Here is a 16,822-nt window from a genome sequence, read left to right as displayed (position 1 = left end):
TTGACGTGTCAAAGCCTAAAGAATGGAGCCAACTTACAGATGTGGGTCGAGGGGCCTAAACCCTAGAAGAAGCAGAAGCAACAAAAGAAGCAGCGGCAGATTTTTGAAAATTGTGCTAGCATGATGACGTGGCAAGTTGTACGGAACGCATTTTGCGTTGGTTGATGACGTGGCATGCTGTACGGATTTTGTAAAATACGCTAGCAGCTTTTTAGCTTTGCTTTTGGACCAAATGCTTTTGAGTTTGAAGGCTTTTCACTGTAATTGCTATTTAGGCCAAGGGTCTTTAAATATGAGGCTAGGGCTCATTCTCTGGCATGCTTTTGGAGAAGGTACAAAGTCTAGAGTACCGGCTTGTACTGTGTTGATGCAATATAAAGAAACACCGAAAGGGGCGCCAAGGTTGGGGCAATACTCTCCGGGTGGAATTCCGCCACTTCGTGTCGCGTGTCGTCTCTCTCTCTCAATTCAGTTGTTATTGAAGTGCTAAAAAGTTTGTTCAGTCTGTTCTTTTCTATTGGCACGTGGTGCCCGCCTTGTGACATATAGCAACCTTAGCAAGGTAATTCTTTGAATCTAACCGTCTTGTAGTCTTTCCTCCAAAAGTCTGATTCTTGTGGAATCTTTGGCTGTGTACTTAAATAAGAATATCAACTTCGAAACTCATTCCAAACTCGTCCTAGTATGAAGAATACGTGTGAAATTTCCCAGAAAGATACATTTGCAAGCTCTATTTCACAACATAATCCTTCAACAACTGCAAGAGTGTACAATTTTCAAACTATCCACTCGAATGTAAATATGAAAGTGATTTCCATGTTAAGCTTTGCTCATCAAAGAGTATAGTTTTCTATGAATTTCTGTCATTACTGGCAATAGAGGATGGAATCTTGTAACCAAGTCCCTATAATTGAGCCATGAAATTTGTCACATTCTACAGCATTTCTCAAAATGAGGTCATAGGAAATAGTAGCTGTGAAACTTCTTAACGAGCGCACACAGTGCAACATTCGCAACCTACATATATCTACTAATATGACTATTATAGTTGATAATTGAGAGACATAAAAACATCAATAGTGTGGTTGTATAACTAGATACAATGTATCTTGGGCCCATACACACAAGATAAGAGTATAGAAAGTAACATGCACATCACCAAAGATGAAGAGAAGTTGCATGTGACCAAGTAGCAAAAAGTCCAACAACAACTTCACAATCTAAAAATCTGTAAACCTATTTGAGCTTCAACATTTCACCCAAATGAACTCGTGACATATTTGTAAGAAAGTGCAAGTGTGAACGCATGTCCATTCATCCATAAGGCCTAAGAAACCATGAGCATTATTGTGCCTAGTACACAAAACACATTCCCTCTACTTTCAAAGTGATTACAGAGACTATAAGTAAACCGAATGTCATTTTTGTGAAATATGATGACATGATGCAAATTAACAAAACAGGTTAAACAATGTCCCCCACCAACCTGGAAAGACTCATTCACGGCGGTTGAAATAGCTTTTTCAATACTCGGTATAACCAAACGAGTAACATAAGAACCGATGGAGGATAACTCTTTCTTCAAAGCTTTCTCCAAAGTCCCCGGCATTTCCTTACTTAGATAATTTGTCAGCATCGATGTAAGCTGCTGAGCACGATCTCTATCTAGTTTCTCGCGCTTTGTGGTATCTTCTTGTAAACGAGCCCATATTGCTTCTGCATGCGCCTTCAGCAACTTTTCCATACGCTGACCCAAAGATACCTCCATCTTTTTAACTTCTTTGGCAATGGGCACTGCCAAAATTGTTCCCAGCTGCTTCTGAAAATCTCTTTGCATGGACACTAGCTGCAAAGCATAGAGTCTCATTGTCACACTGAAATGATAAATAAATTCCCCCGCCAGTGCAGAATTACTGGACTGCAGGATTAGATTCCTTTTATATGTCTCCAAATGTGTGTACCTGATTCACAGACTCCTGCAGAGCAAAAACTTGTGCAGCAATGGCAGAAACAGGCAGCAAATTATTGCTTAAACTCATGCCCAATTCTTGATCAGAAACGAAATGTGCCGATGTTGAAGAGCTAGGCAATTGGGTAGTAGGTATGGCCATCAGACTTGAGACATTGGCATCAGTCTTATTTTTATTCTTCTTTTTCTAGGCTGTGACACCTGTAATGATGATGAGTCATCAACTTGACAGAAACTTCTTTGAGTTGCTCACATAGTTCATCCACAACAGGAACATTGGGCAGAGGTTCCTCAACTTCATCGCTGAAGACTTGTGTTCCTCCAGATGCTTGGTCAAATTGAAGCTGCTCCACCAGGTCCTTCTCCTCTTTCAAGATATCCATGCAGATGAATTCCGGCATTGTATTAGTCGAATCTCTCTCTCGATAATCTGAACCTACTTGGCCCTTCATTTGTGAGGCTTCCTTCTCTAAGCTAGTGCTTCCTGGAAAGAGAAGAGTGCTATCTGTAACTTCCTTCGTTTCGACTGCTAGCACTTCCAGATCCTCTTTTTCCATGTACTCTTCAAACCTCGATTCTGGCTTTGTGAGTTCCTTCGATATCCCACCACCTCTTCCAGGAGAGGACACTGCAGAACCACTGTTATTTACTTCCCCTTTGGATCGTGCCACCATGGACATGAGCTCTGAAGGTGTTATTAGATGCATGGAACTCAAGCCACCATGCTGCTCTGACATGATAGAAGCAGCAGGAGAGGTTGAGATAACCTGCCAATCACGGTCTTCACTGATTCGCATGACCTCATTAGAAGGCCTTCTGGGAGACAAAGGATACGATTCCTGAATTGCATCTGATTCATTCTTGCTTTCTTCATTTCGCTCAAAGATACGTACAAAGGCCGATTGTTTTCTGGGAGAATTATTTGCAGTTGAGGTTTTCAAATTTGACTTAACAAGAGGTGAGCTCTTTGGACTCAAGATGACTGCTCCAACATGAGGAGTTGGAGCAATAATTTGAGGGATATTGGATGATAAATCATTCATAGACAGCTCTTTTGTCTCCTTCATGATGGAATTAATCCCCACTTTCGTATCTGGTGATGTTGTTGAATCTACACTAACTGTTGATGCATCATTTCCTCCTATAACAGTATCAGTCAAAGAAATTCCAGAAATAGGACCCGGGGACTTTGCCCTCAACATAGCACTCACTTCGAGCGCAGTAGAGGAAGCTTCTAGATTTGGAGTGGGACCTCCAAGTGAGCCCTTCAGGTCCTTTTCCACCACATTGACGGTGGCTGATTCTATTGGAGGAACACATAACGATAAATCAAGTGAATATTGCTGTATAGCTTCTGTTTGTACGCAATACACTTGCACAACACCTTCACCATCAAAGACATTCTCGCTAGTGGCAGTAATGCTAAATATTGGCATCATAACTAGAAATTCAGCTAGATAATCCATGTGAGTGGCAGAAGGATCTGTCCCAAAATTGACATGAACTACATAAAGGGCCTTTCTTCGAGCATTTGGTAGCAAAATCACACACGCTCTAGGAACCACTAGCACTTGATTGAAAAATGCAGTATCGCAATCTTCCACAGAGGAGCTTTTTAACTCAAGTGTTTGAGTGCATTTCCAATTCAAGGATCCAGACCGAGGAAACCATCCCTCTCCACCTGAAGGCACCCATAGTTTTAGCTCTCTGTTCAATGGACCCTGATGAAAGAGGACCTTCAATAGCTTAGCTCAGTTTGGATCATAGAAACAGAAAGAGCACATAGGAGTAACCTTACCGCAGTAAGAAGAACAACATGATCATTGCGATGAGGAGCTGAAAGCAATGCAACAGCATCAACTGGTAATCCATCATGGGGCATAAGAGTGAAAGATGGAAGCATATTTTGCTCCCGCCAAATATGTACCTAAGGATGACCAGATATTCCTTATTCTTCTATATTACATAAATTATTCAGATCATTCACCTGCAGATATCTAGCACACTCATCCAACAGCAACGCATAGATTTTTCTTCCTTTACTTGGTTTCTTTTTAAGATGAACAATTTAATGACATAAAAAGTGGCTATTTACCGTTCCATCTTTTGAAGCTGACACCAACCTAGTCCACTGACTTGTTGATAGGTCTGTGACTTCCTTCAGATGTTTACCAGCACAATAAACACCTTCAATTGGAGAATCCACAGGGCAAAAACACCGGTTGTTCTACAAAAAATCCATCAGGGGCAGCACACTGCCTAACTTTCTTAATGTCAACTGTTAAAACATAATTTTCCATGCCTACAACAACAAGGTCCTGCAAAGCAATCAATCAATGGTAGCATAAGCAAAAGCCACTCCTGCAGTGTAACATATTTGCACATTAGATATTAATGGCAACAACCTCAGTGTGAGCGTGCCAGCAAACACGAGGATGAACAGATTCCCAGTTGCCAGTGAATTGAATGGCTAAGAGTATCTGATCTGAAATTTGTACTTTGTTGTCTTCTCCAGGGCCCTCCACTATTTTTCGAACAAAAAGCCTCCCGTCTGTACTTGCACTGTAAATAAGAGACTAAACCAGTCTCTTGATCTGATTCAAATAGCACGAATCCCAAAGGCCTTTCAGAACTAAAATGTAACCAAGAAAAACTTACCTCGCTAGGAGGTGCACGTTTTCACCATAAAACGCCATATCAGTCACCCGCTACAAGAAACAAACCAGAAATTTCCGTCAAAATGCAACCTGACCACACACAATGTATAAAGTCTTACAGCAAGCCACATACCCCCTCTGAGTGGCCCCGAAGCAGATATTTGAGCGCTGTGTTAATGTTCAAAACTCGAATGCCCTTTGTTGCACGCAAAGCATAGCATATATAGCTCCTGTTGACAGCTATTTGCCTGCCCACAAGAACTTGAGGATCTGAAAGATACTTGGTGATTGTATTGTGTTCAAGCTGGGGCTGTGCCTCCCCCGGCAATCGAACGTCAATATCATAAGTTACATGCTCCCCCTTGAGTTGCGAGACCCCTCGAAAATTTACTCCTAGCTAGTCTCCCTGAGGTAGACGTTGGTGCCAAACTTACTGGAGGAGCAGAGGGAACAGCAGGGGCAGCTGCAGCAGGTGGATGAGACAACTCCAAATCTAACAGATGTGTTCTAGGGAGCTAAAGTTTGCCCCCCCTGCAGGAGGGTTGGTCAAAAGTGCCATTAGGCGTGCACTGTCAAGAGCTGAAGTAGATGGACTCGGTGAGCTTATCGGGGAGACACTGGCTGACAAAGGCAACGGTGGAGGAACTGAGCCTGTAAAAGCAGGCTGACCAAAACCAGGAGCTGGATAGGAAGGCCCGCGAGGTACCTGCTCCTGAGGATAAGGTGGATAATGGTTATACAAAGAACCTTGAGGTCCAAAAGGATAAGATGCAGCCAGATTGGAATAAGAGCTTGTAGATGGGCCGTATGAATTGGAAAGAGGAAAGTTATTATGTGGAAAGTTGTGTAGCAAATGGCCTGGAGGAGGATAAGGGGGACCTTGTGGCTGATTATAACCAGGCGGTGGTGGATTCTTGAAAAAGTTATGAAGTCAAAGTTTCCACTAGGACCATTTGACCCCATTATAATGATGCCACTGAAACGACATAACAATAAAAATAGTGAGCTCATTTACAGCCACAATTTGCAATACTCTACCTGAACAAACTGTTGCTAGATATAGAGTAAAATAACACACAAGAAAAACAATCTCCCAAATATTTCTTGCATAGAAGATGAAAATGCACAAACCAAACAAAGAAGATAACACAAAACCAAAAAACTACGAGCCACATCGAGCTCACAACATGCAGGCAGCGGCATGCATATCACTTTACACGACATTACTACACGCTTCTTCAAACATTGCAAAAACAAAACTCTTGAAGACCCTTGGTTACAGTCCAGCTAGATGATCCCATGTGGAAGGCCCCCTATCATTATTTAAGATCTCACTTGAATCATACCTTACAATAGACACCATGCCAACGTGTCTAATGTGGCACCAAAGAGACCAATTAAGCTTGTCAAAAACAGTCTACAAGTCCTAAAAGGCAAATTGAGGGGCCCATGTTCTCCTTGAGAAGAAAACAAAGAAGTAATTTACCAAGATGCACTTGAAAACTGTCAAGTACTCGAGATGAAAAGCTATCTCATTATTCTTATGGGCTTAAATTCTTTAAAACTGCATAAACTTGGTGTAATCAGATTGGCACTGACAAGGCAGTAATCTCACAACAACTCACGAACAATCTTAAAACTTTAACAATTGAATTCGAATCAAACAGTAATCGCCACACAAAGTGGCGGAGTTCCACTTCCAGATGCACTGGCCCCATAGTCTTGCGCCCCTTTTGGTATTTCTTTTATGTTGAGACCAACGACCCAAGATATCGAGAGTTCCAATCTGGAATGAGACTCCTTATTGGATGAGATTTTTCTGGGAAGCCAACGACCGAAAATATCAAGAGCTCCAATATGGGAATGAGAAAACTGATTGTCCCTCCATATGTCCCTTAGAATGACCCTCGAAAATTTTTGAGCTAACTTGAGTTGTTTTGCAGATATGTTGTAATCGCGAAAGTAATCGCGGACGATTACTTTCTCTCAAGAAGGGGGGATGTCACAAACTACTGACGTGTCAAGCCACTAAAGAACGAAGCCAACCTGCAGATCCCAGCCGAGGGGACTAAACCCTAGAAACAGTAGAAGAAGTTGAAGAAGTAGAACTTATGGGTGTAACCGGCCTGTTCAATCCAAAAAGGGCGGTAGACTTTACTGTAAACCTTGATTTAGCTTTCACCCATTATTAGTCGTCTATTATACCTGTACTTTCAAGACACAACAAAGGAGAGAGGGATACAGGCTGCTAGATTGCACCTGTATGAGTAGACGGACACCAGATTGGCCCCTAACTTAGGCACCCCTTTCGGTATTTCTTTATTCTTTAGAGAGGGAATAAATGCTGTGGATCCCTACAAGCTGCCCCACACAAACTTGGCTGAATTTCAGCTGTTCCGGCCTGATTTCGGCAGCATAACTGTACAAGGACCCTTCACAGTCAGTATTCCCATGCATTGACTGACTTTCCCGACGCATACGGGCACTTTGCAAAACCTGGCGAGAATCTGCAGCACGCTGAATTCTCTGTTTTCAGCCATAAAAATGCGCCAGATCACCTGTACAGCGGTCCCCTTGCGTCCCCGAACCTCCTGGGGGTATTAGGGTCCGTTTAGGGCCAAAACCCTAAACCTGCAAAAATACACAGCAGGCTGTAATTTACTGTTTCGGGCTCCGTTTCGCGTACCGGTCGCATCCGTAGCAAGTCCTCGGGCTCCCGCACCTGTAGGGCTACTTGCCCTTTGAATCGGAAGAGATTTCTAGCGTGAAACCTCTCGAATTCACCTGAACCTGCGGGGGGGATTAGCCGCTAGCTAATCCAATACCTGTGCAAGAGGCTCTTGCCTCGGCAATCGCGCATGAACCCACACAACTGTACATTGGTCAAATGAAGAGCCCACTAGAGGGGCATAACATACTGCCAAGGGGGAGAGAGAGGGCAGTGCGTAGCGTGCAAGGCATCACTCCTGGCACTGCCCTGTGCATAAGAGGGAAAGCAAGCACTCCATAGCTCTTAACCTGTGACAAATCTGAAAATGAGGCTCTCCCAACTTAAAATTCAGCGCCACTTCTTGTTGCATGAGGCAAGTGCACCAGAATGTGCCACTTGGCACATTTACAAGCATTTTCCCGTTTCGGGTTGCCGCCTAAAAATCTCCCAACCGGTTGCCCAGTTGACTTCACGGCAGAGTAAGAAAATGTTCCCCTTGTCATTCCGGAGATAATGACGTCAACACATTTTCAGGTCCCAAAATAGCAGTTCCCTAAATTTTAGGAGATGCTGCCATTGTATCTTTCTAGGTCATCCGACCCTCTTTGTACACTGCCGCCACATCCAGAACTGAAATGTAGCCTCTGTAGCAAAGGATTCCACTTTGGCTAGTCAATGACCCCACTTTGGCTAACCATAGTCTTTGTCCAACCTTAGTGCTCTCTTGCCCTCAGGCCTGGACTCCCTCTGGACAGTTCCACACTAGCTATGCAATGCAGGGCAGTTAGATTTCCCGAGGGGTGTTTCAAAAAGTGAAAGTAAATAGATAATGAGAAAGAAATCAACAAAAAGGATAGATAGTAGTCACACGCTGGTGACATACCCCCCTCTTGAAATCTCAAACGCCTCGTTTGCATCTATGTCGTACATGCTTACTGTCAACACTGATGTATTCAACACTTGTCGACACATATACGACACATACATGCTCATTGTCAACCCTGGTGTATTCAACACCTCGTCGACTCATGTATTGCCTGCGTGTGAACCCTGTCCCAATGACATAGTGGTAGCTTCGTACTCTGCCATTGCTTTGAGTCACTAACTTTCCAATGACAAAATGGTAGCTGCACATTTTGCCATTGTCTTATAGTACACGTTGGATCCCGTAACACTTTCGAGCATACCCAAACCGACAGTTTAAGAATGCAGTTACACATGTACTCTTCAATAGAAGCAATCACTGTATCCTTGACAAACTGACAAGAAATACTCACTTCTATAGCACTAACCAAACTTTTTAACATTCCATAAGAGCAATTGCCAAACTGACAATCTGTACAGCTCTAACATTCATGTAACAGGTATTTGATTTGAGCTCACTTTAAATACCATGTACATCATTTGTTTCAAACCATTGTCACACTGACAATCCATGTAGCTTTGAAAACTCAAGGGGTCAAGGTAGGTTGCAAATTGAAGGCTTCCAGGTAAAGTGATAACACAGTTGGTGACTCTGCAAGTTCACCTTCTTCCATCCACTTAGCATCCATTGGTGGATAGTTTTCTGAACCAAGTAACGCCTAGCAACCTTGCCTTTCACTTTCCTTTCTTTGTGTGCCAAAATCTGTCCGGGACCAAGATCTCATCAAGTTCCTCGACTTCCGGCTGATCTTCAGCTAGCATATCTTCTAGCACATCACCCACATAGGGTCTGAGAAGACTCACATGAAACGCATTGTGAATCTTCCAACTGTCAGGCAATTTCAGCCTATATGCAACATCACTGATTATGTCGCATACTTGAAAAGGCCCATAGTAACGCAAGCTGAGCTTTGGAAACAGCCTTTCCTTGCCCTTCATCTTCTTTAACCTTGCCTTTTCAAAGCGTAAAAGCACCCAATCACCAAGTGAATATACCACTTCACGACGGTGACGATCAGCTGCTTTCTTTTGCTTTGCCTGAGTCCTTTCTAAGGCCACTTTGACCTTCTTGTACATTTCATCCATGTCCTGAACATACTTATCTGCTTCAAATATCTCTTGTCCTTTGTATGCAGTATGGGAGGAACTTTCTTGCCACCTTCAACTATCTCAAAGGGTGCCTTGCCAGTTGATGAATGCACTGTATTATTGTATGCATATTCCACCAATGGCAAATACTGCTCCCACTTTCCTTTATGCTCTGACACATAGCACTTCAGCAGATCTAGGACAGTAGAATTTGCCTCTTCTGACTGCCCATCTGTTTGAGGATGAAATGACGAAGAGAATTTGAGCGTGGTGCCATATTCTCAAACAAGCCTCTCCAGAACAAACTTGTCATGCGTGGATCACGGTCGCTAACAATCGACTGTGGCATGCCATGATACTTGAAAATATTGCTCATAAACAAGTGTGTGTCATCTGATCTGGCTTTATCTTCTTCTGACAGGGAATAAAATGAGCCTGTTTGCTGAATCTGCAAATAATGGTCCAAATACCATCGTTTCCTGTCTGCGTTCTCGGAAGATCAAAGATAAAATCCATAGCAATACTTTCCCATGGTTTATCTGGAATAGGTAGTGGTTGCAATAACCCTGGTGCCTTTTGCCTGTCAAACTTGACCTTTTGGCATATTAGGCATTCTCGCACAAAGGCATCCACATCCCTTCTCAATGTAGGCCAATAGAAGAATGTCTCAACCGCTTTAACTGTAGCATCGATACCACGATGCCCTGCATATGGTGGGACATGACTCTCTTCCATAACTTTGCGTCGCAATGGCTTTGTGACACACAATCTGCCATGCATCATCATGAACCCGTCTTTAAGAAGATAGTGTTCATGACGTTGTCCATTCATTAGTTGCTCGAAGACCCTTGCAAAATCTTCATCATTTGCATATTGTTCTCTCATATCATCAAGTTCATGATGATAAGGAATTGACACAGCTGAAATTTGTGGCTTCCTTGACAAGGCATCAGCCACAACGTTCTTCTTGCCTTCCACATGCACAATCTGAAAATGGAACATGGACAAGATATTTGCCCATCGCATAAGCTTCTTAGATAACTTTGTCTGTGTCAAGAAGTATCGCAAGGTCTGATGGTCCGTTTGGACAACAAAGTCTGCACCTAGCAGGTAGTGTTTCCAACTTAAGAGCGCATGAATCACAGCCAGTAACTCTTTCTCATAGACCTGCATGGTCATCTCTGGCCCTTGCAAAATTCTGCTGTCATAGGCTACTACCCTGCCATCTTGCATTAGCACTACACCAATGCTACTACCGCAGGCATCACACTGGACCACAAATAACTTCCTAAGATCTGGCAACACAATGACTGGATCCAAAGTCATCTTTTCCTTTAAGAGATTAAAAGCTGAAATCTCTTTCTGTGTCCATCTAAAGGCGACTGCCTTCTTTTGAAGAGCATGTAAAGGTGAAGCAATCTCAGCGAAATTTCGGATAAACCTTCTGTAATAGGAGCATAGTCCCAAAAAGCTTCGGACATCATGCACCGTCTTCAAATTTGGCCATGACTTGATCGCTTCAACTTTTGCAGGATCCATTCTGACACCATCCTTTGAGACAATGTGTCCCAGAAAGTGAATCTCTTCCAGAAAAAACTCACTTTTCTTTGCATTGATGAGCAACCTATGACTGCGTAGCTCTTTGAACACAATGGCCAAGTGATGCCTATGCTCCTCTTCATTCTTTGAGTAGACTATCATGTCATCAAAGAATGTACCAACAAACTGCTGGTGTGGACGGAAAATTCTGTCCATCATCCTATTGAACGTAGCAGGAGCATTTGTGAGACCAAAGGGCATCACTAAAATTCGTAAAGGCCAAACGTCGTCCTAAAAGCAGTCTTGTGCACATCCTCTGATCTAATGCGGATCTGATGGTACCCACTCTTTAGATCTATCCTGCTAAACATAGCTGCTCCTTCTAATTTGTCCATAATATCATCAATTCTAGGTATAGGGAACCTATTCTTGATGGTATTCTTGTTCAGTGCACGGGTCGATGCACATACGCCATGAGCCATCCTTTTTCTGCACCAACAACACTGGAGAACAGAATGGGGATGAACTGGGCTGAATCAGCCCCTTTTCTAACAGCTCCTGTACTTGGCCCATTATCTCTTTTTGCTGAGCCGCACTAACCCTGTACGGAGGCTTATTTGGTGGGCTACTGCCTGGCACCAAATCTATCGCATGGTCCTCGGGTCTCTCTGGTGGTAATTGAGACGGTAATGAATCGGAACAACAGTCACTATATGTTGTAAAAACATTGACCTTTCTTTATCTAGCACAGATAAATTTGATTCATCACAATCTGACACTTCACGTGCAAAAACCAAGTACGCAGAAAGATGCTTTTTCATTACAGAAGTAATAGCAGAAGCTGATACAGTAGGAATAGACTCCCCTTTAAGCTTTACATCCAGAATGTGAGTCTTTCCCCTGCTCTTTACAGTGATCTTTTTGTTGTAGGCATCCATGATTCCCTGTACACGAAACAACCAAGGAATACCTAACAACACATCACATCCGTCGAGTGGCATGATGTAAAATTCTTCAGCATCTATATAGGACTGGATATGTAGACGCAACTTTCCAATGATGGGTGTCACAGCCTCTGTATGGCCAGGACATGCCAAACCTGCCTCTGCTGTATACCCCATCTCTTCAGGTCTGATTCCCAACTTTGAAGCCAATTCTGGGGAAATGAAGTTGGCTTGGCACCTGGATCAAAGAAGATAAGCACTGTTTGATCCCTGACCTTTCTCCATGCTCTGCAAAGCTCACTTGCATCTGAATTTGGCTTGTCGCCCACCATATCTGGCACTAGACCAGCCATAGGCTTCTTTCCTTTCCTGTCCTCCTTGTCTTTCAGAATCAGCTGGCCTTTTCTTTGTAGGACAGTTGTAAGCAATGTGGCCAGGCTGCTAACATATAAAGCATTTGTTCTCTGTCCTCAGGACCTTCTTTTGCTCTTCTGACTTGCGAGAAAAACGTCTTTTCCATTTCTTTGCTGGTCCCTTTTCTGATTCAGCCGTAGCTTTGTCTTTCCCTGCGTTGGCTGACTCCTGAGTCCTTTAGGAGCCTCATTGGGAACGTGCTTCTTGGCTGAATTTTTCTTGCCTGATCCTGCCTTGACGCCAGTGTTAAATTCACAATCTTCTCCCTTGAGCAAACCATTGCCAGTGTTTGCTACCTCGATGAGCTGCGTCAAAGTAGTGACTTTGGTCTTTGTGCAGTATTTTTCTCAATCCTTTGGGTAGGCCACAACAGTATTTTTCAATCTGTTCTGTCAATGGCACAACCTATAGGAAGTTACTGGAAGTAGAGCTTTCCAAAACTTCCGATTGTAATCATCCAGATTTCTGCAAGTGGCAGCATTAAGCTGGTGCCATTCTGTCATGACATCTGCTTCAAAGTCATCAGATAACCATGCTGCTGCAAAAATCTGCTTGAAGTAAATCCATGTGGACGGAGCTTGCCCTTGAAGCAATAAAGTTGTCCACCATTGTCCCGCATTCCCTGTCAAGAAAGTGGCTGCCTTGCGGACCTTTGAAGCCTCTGTAAAGTTTCCCCTTGCATAGGCCTTGTCAAACTACTGGAGGAATGAAAGAGCCTTCTTCCTGTCATCAAACCCTGTAAAGGTCGTGAATGACACACCTTTGCCACCTTCTTTGTACGGAGTTGGCCTCTCCAGCGGCGTTTAAATTGTCATATGGAAGTGACTGAAACATGGGAAACACTATTAGGGTTCATCTGTGTTCCTTGGCCGCTATTAACTTGACTTGGAAATGCCATATTTGGCTGCTGATTTGTAATTCCAGCCATACCAAAATTTGCCTGTGGCATCCCAAATTGGCCCTGAGTGCTCTGAAACCCTGGTTGCATACCCATGACACTGTACATGGGGTTAGGCATCATCGTTTGAGCACCCCCAAACACTGTTTCTAGCGTGTAAAAACAGATTTCCAGGTCCATGACCAGCCATGCTCTGGAATACCGATCCACCTCCAAAATAGCCAGGATGTACTGAAGGTGGTGGGAAGACTTGTTGCATAGCCTGTAGGTTGCTTCCCTGTCCATTAGAACCAGCTATAGGCTGCTGAAAGGTGGCGGGCTGAACTGGTACAGCCTGAAAGACTGGCATCTCAGCCACCTGTTCTTGCACCTTAGGCATAGGTTGTGGAGACTGCATGTTCTCCGTCAAGTTACAGGTGTTTCCATTGACTGTGCGGTATGAATCACCTGTGCTCGAGCCTTAAAAGGCTTTTGAATATGATCCAGTGACCCAACTTGCTGAGACGGAACAGGAGGTTGTAGAAAGCCTAAAAACCTCGGGTTCTGCATTACTTGTGTGAACATAGCCCAGCAGTAGCCAACTTGGTCCTGAATATATCGTCATCTGTCTGTCAGCCATAATTGCAATTCCTGTGTCTGGTCTATGATCCCCTGTGTCTTCAAGCCCAATCTGACCAAGGCTCACTTCTATGGGAAAAAGTGATTTAATCCCGGCAATGTAACCATGTAACTGGGCCTGTTCAATCCAAAGGGCGGTAGACTTTACTTTAAACCTTGATTTAGCTTTCACCCATTATTAGTCGTCTATTATACCTGTACTTTCAAGACACAACAAAGGGGAGAGGGATACAGGCTGCTAGATTGCACCTGTATGAGTAGACGGACACCAGATTGGCCCCTAACTTAGGCGCCATTTTCGGTATTTCTTTATTCTTTAAAAGAGGGATCCCTACAAGCTGCCCTGCACAAACTTGTCTGAATTTCAGCTGTTTCCGGCCTGATTTCGGCAGCATAACTGTACTAGGACCCTTCACAGTCAGTATTCCCACGCATTGACTGACTTTCCCGACGCATACGGGCACTTTGCAAAACCTGGCGAGAATCTGCAGCACGCTGAATTCTCTGTTTTCAGCCCTGAAAATGCGCCAAGATCACCTGTACAGCGGTCCCCTTGCGTCCCCGAACCTCCTGGGGGTATTAGGGTCCGTTTAGGGCCAAAACCCTAAACCTGCAAAAATACACAGCAGGCTGTAATTTACTGTTTCGGGCTCCGTTTCGCGTGCCGGTCGCATCCGTAGCAAGTCCTCGAGCTCCTGCACCTGTAGGGCTACTTGCCCTTTGAATCGGACGAGATTTCTAGCGTGAAACCTCTCCGAATTCACCTGTACCTGCGGGGGGATTAGCCGCTAGCTAATCCAGTACCTGTGCAAGAGGCTCTTGCCTCGGCAATCACGCATGAACCCACACAACTGTACATTGGTCAAATGAAGAGCCCACTAGAGGGGCATAACATACTGCCAAAGGGGAGAGAGAGGACAGTGCGTAGCGTGCAGGGCATCACTCCTGGCACCGCACTGTGCATAAGAGGGAAAGCAAGCAACTCCATAGCTCTTACCTGTGACAAATCTGAAAATGAGGCTCTCCCAGCTTAAAATTCAGCGCCACTTCTTGTTGCATGAGGCAAGTGCACCAGAATGTGCCACTTGGCACATTTACAAGCATTTTCCCGTTTCGGGGTTGCCGCCTAAAAATCTCCCAACCGGTTGCCCAGTTGACTTCACGGCAGAGTAAGAAAATGTTCCCCTTGTCATTCCGGAGATAATGACGTCAACACATTTTTCAGGTCCCAAAATAGCAGTTCCCTAAATTTAGGAGATGCTGCCATTTGTATCTTTCTAGGTCATCCGACCCTCTTTGTACACTGCGACCACATCTAGAACTGAAATGTAGCCTCTGTAGCAAAGGATTCCACTTTGGCTAGTCAATGACCCCACTTTGGCTAACCATAGTCTTTGTCCAACCTTAGTGCTCTCTTGCCCTCAGGCCTGGACTCCCTCTGGACAGTTCCACACTAGCTATGCAATGCAAGGCAGTTAGATTTCCCGAGGGGTGTTTCCAAAAAGTGAAAGTAAATAGATAATAAGAAAGAAATCAACAAAAGGATAGATAGTAGTCACACGCTGGTGACAATGGGACCCCGTTTAATGGGGCCCAAGTGACTAGGGATAAATAAAGCAAGACTACACACACAAATCTCTAGCGTAAAAAGATGATGAGGTGGCAGCTATATGGACAGTCCGCAATTTACGCTAACTTGTTGACATGGCAGCCTATATGAAAATTCACGTTTTACGTTGACTGTGATAACGTGGGTACCTGTACGGATTTTCGTGATTAGCGTTGGCTGCTTTTGGACGCTAGCTTTTGGGCCAAATGCTTTTAGAACTTGAAGCTTTTTTGTAGATTGCTTTTGAGAGGCCAAGGGCCTTTAAACATGTACTGAGTTCAGTCTGTTCTTTTTCCGTTGGCACGTGGTGCCTACCTCACGTTACACATGGCCCTTTCAAAAACCGAAGTGGAAGAGGCCATGGAGTCCGAGATTGGTAAATGTCCCAAAAAGGAACACCTTTTGGTCTAGAGCGATTGAACTATTTCAAACACTCCCTGAAATAACGCATGGAGTCCGGGGCCACTAAAGCGGAAGGTCCTTGGTGTCAAGTGGGTCTACCAAGGACCCAGATTTATAATCTTTAAGAGGGGGAGGATTGGTGACACTTGTTATCCTCTATGTGAACGATCTTGTGATTACACATAGCCATAATCGGCATATACACAGTACTATGGAGACCTTGGCAAATGAGTTTGAGATGATAGATCTCAACTTGCTTCATTACTTTCTTGGACTCCTCGAGATATGGCAAACACAGGGGGCATTTTTCTTTCTCAACAAGGCTATGTCCAAGAATTGTTGGGAGGCATTGGATGTGACTCAATGTAGACCTATCTCTACTCCGATGGATCCCAACCAAATGTTGTCCCTATATGACGCCTCCGATGTAATTGGCATTACGAAGTATTGAAAGCTGGTCCTTCTCTTGATTGTTGCTTAACACCCATTTCAACATCAATTTTCTCGGTGGGACTTCTCGATTCATTTATGCAGAGGCCTGCCAAGTCACATATAAAGTAGGCTCTCTGGATCTTGCGGTATTTGAAGCCGCCTAAGTTGTTGGGCATATGGTACACCGCCGAAGGTATGGACTTCAAGATTACTCTTCGTGAATGGAATGATTCCGATTGGGTGGAGATTCACATGGAGGACGTTCAACTATAGGGTTACATCTTTTCATTTGGTTCAGGAGCGATTTCATGAGGTAGTAAGAGGCAGACCTAAGGTTGCATCTTCTACTCAAGTTGCTTTTAGAGATTGGTTTCCATAGCAGACGACCATCGTTTATACAAACAGTCAAATTTGTATATCCATTGCGAGGATCCCGTGTTTTCATGCCCAGACCAAGCATATAGAGATACAGTATCACTTTGGTCATAACAAGACCTTGGATGGTACTATTCGACTTGAGTATTGTTCTACGTCAAATAACCCTACTGAGACCTTTACCACATGCACCATTATCCCTTCATGCAAACTCTTTTGGATTGGTTTTGTAATAGACTTGG

The 16,822-nt window shown here is 43.9% G+C and overlaps 1 pseudogene; it reads right to left on the bottom strand.

Annotated features, from left to right (window-relative positions):
• Window positions 1-1,327: 1,327 nt before the first annotated feature.
• LOC147416985 (varicose-related protein-like) lies at window positions 1,328-5,589 on the bottom strand (annotated as a pseudogene).
• Between the last annotated feature and the right edge of the window lie 11,233 nt (window positions 5,590-16,822).

This window comes from Adiantum capillus-veneris, unplaced genomic scaffold (genome assembly GCF_014529385.1).
Source record: "Adiantum capillus-veneris isolate H3 unplaced genomic scaffold, ASM1452938v2 Hic_scaffold_33, whole genome shotgun sequence".
Lineage (NCBI taxonomy): Eukaryota > Viridiplantae > Streptophyta > Polypodiopsida > Polypodiales > Pteridaceae > Adiantum > Adiantum capillus-veneris.
This window is presented reverse-complemented; position numbering and strand designations above follow the sequence as displayed.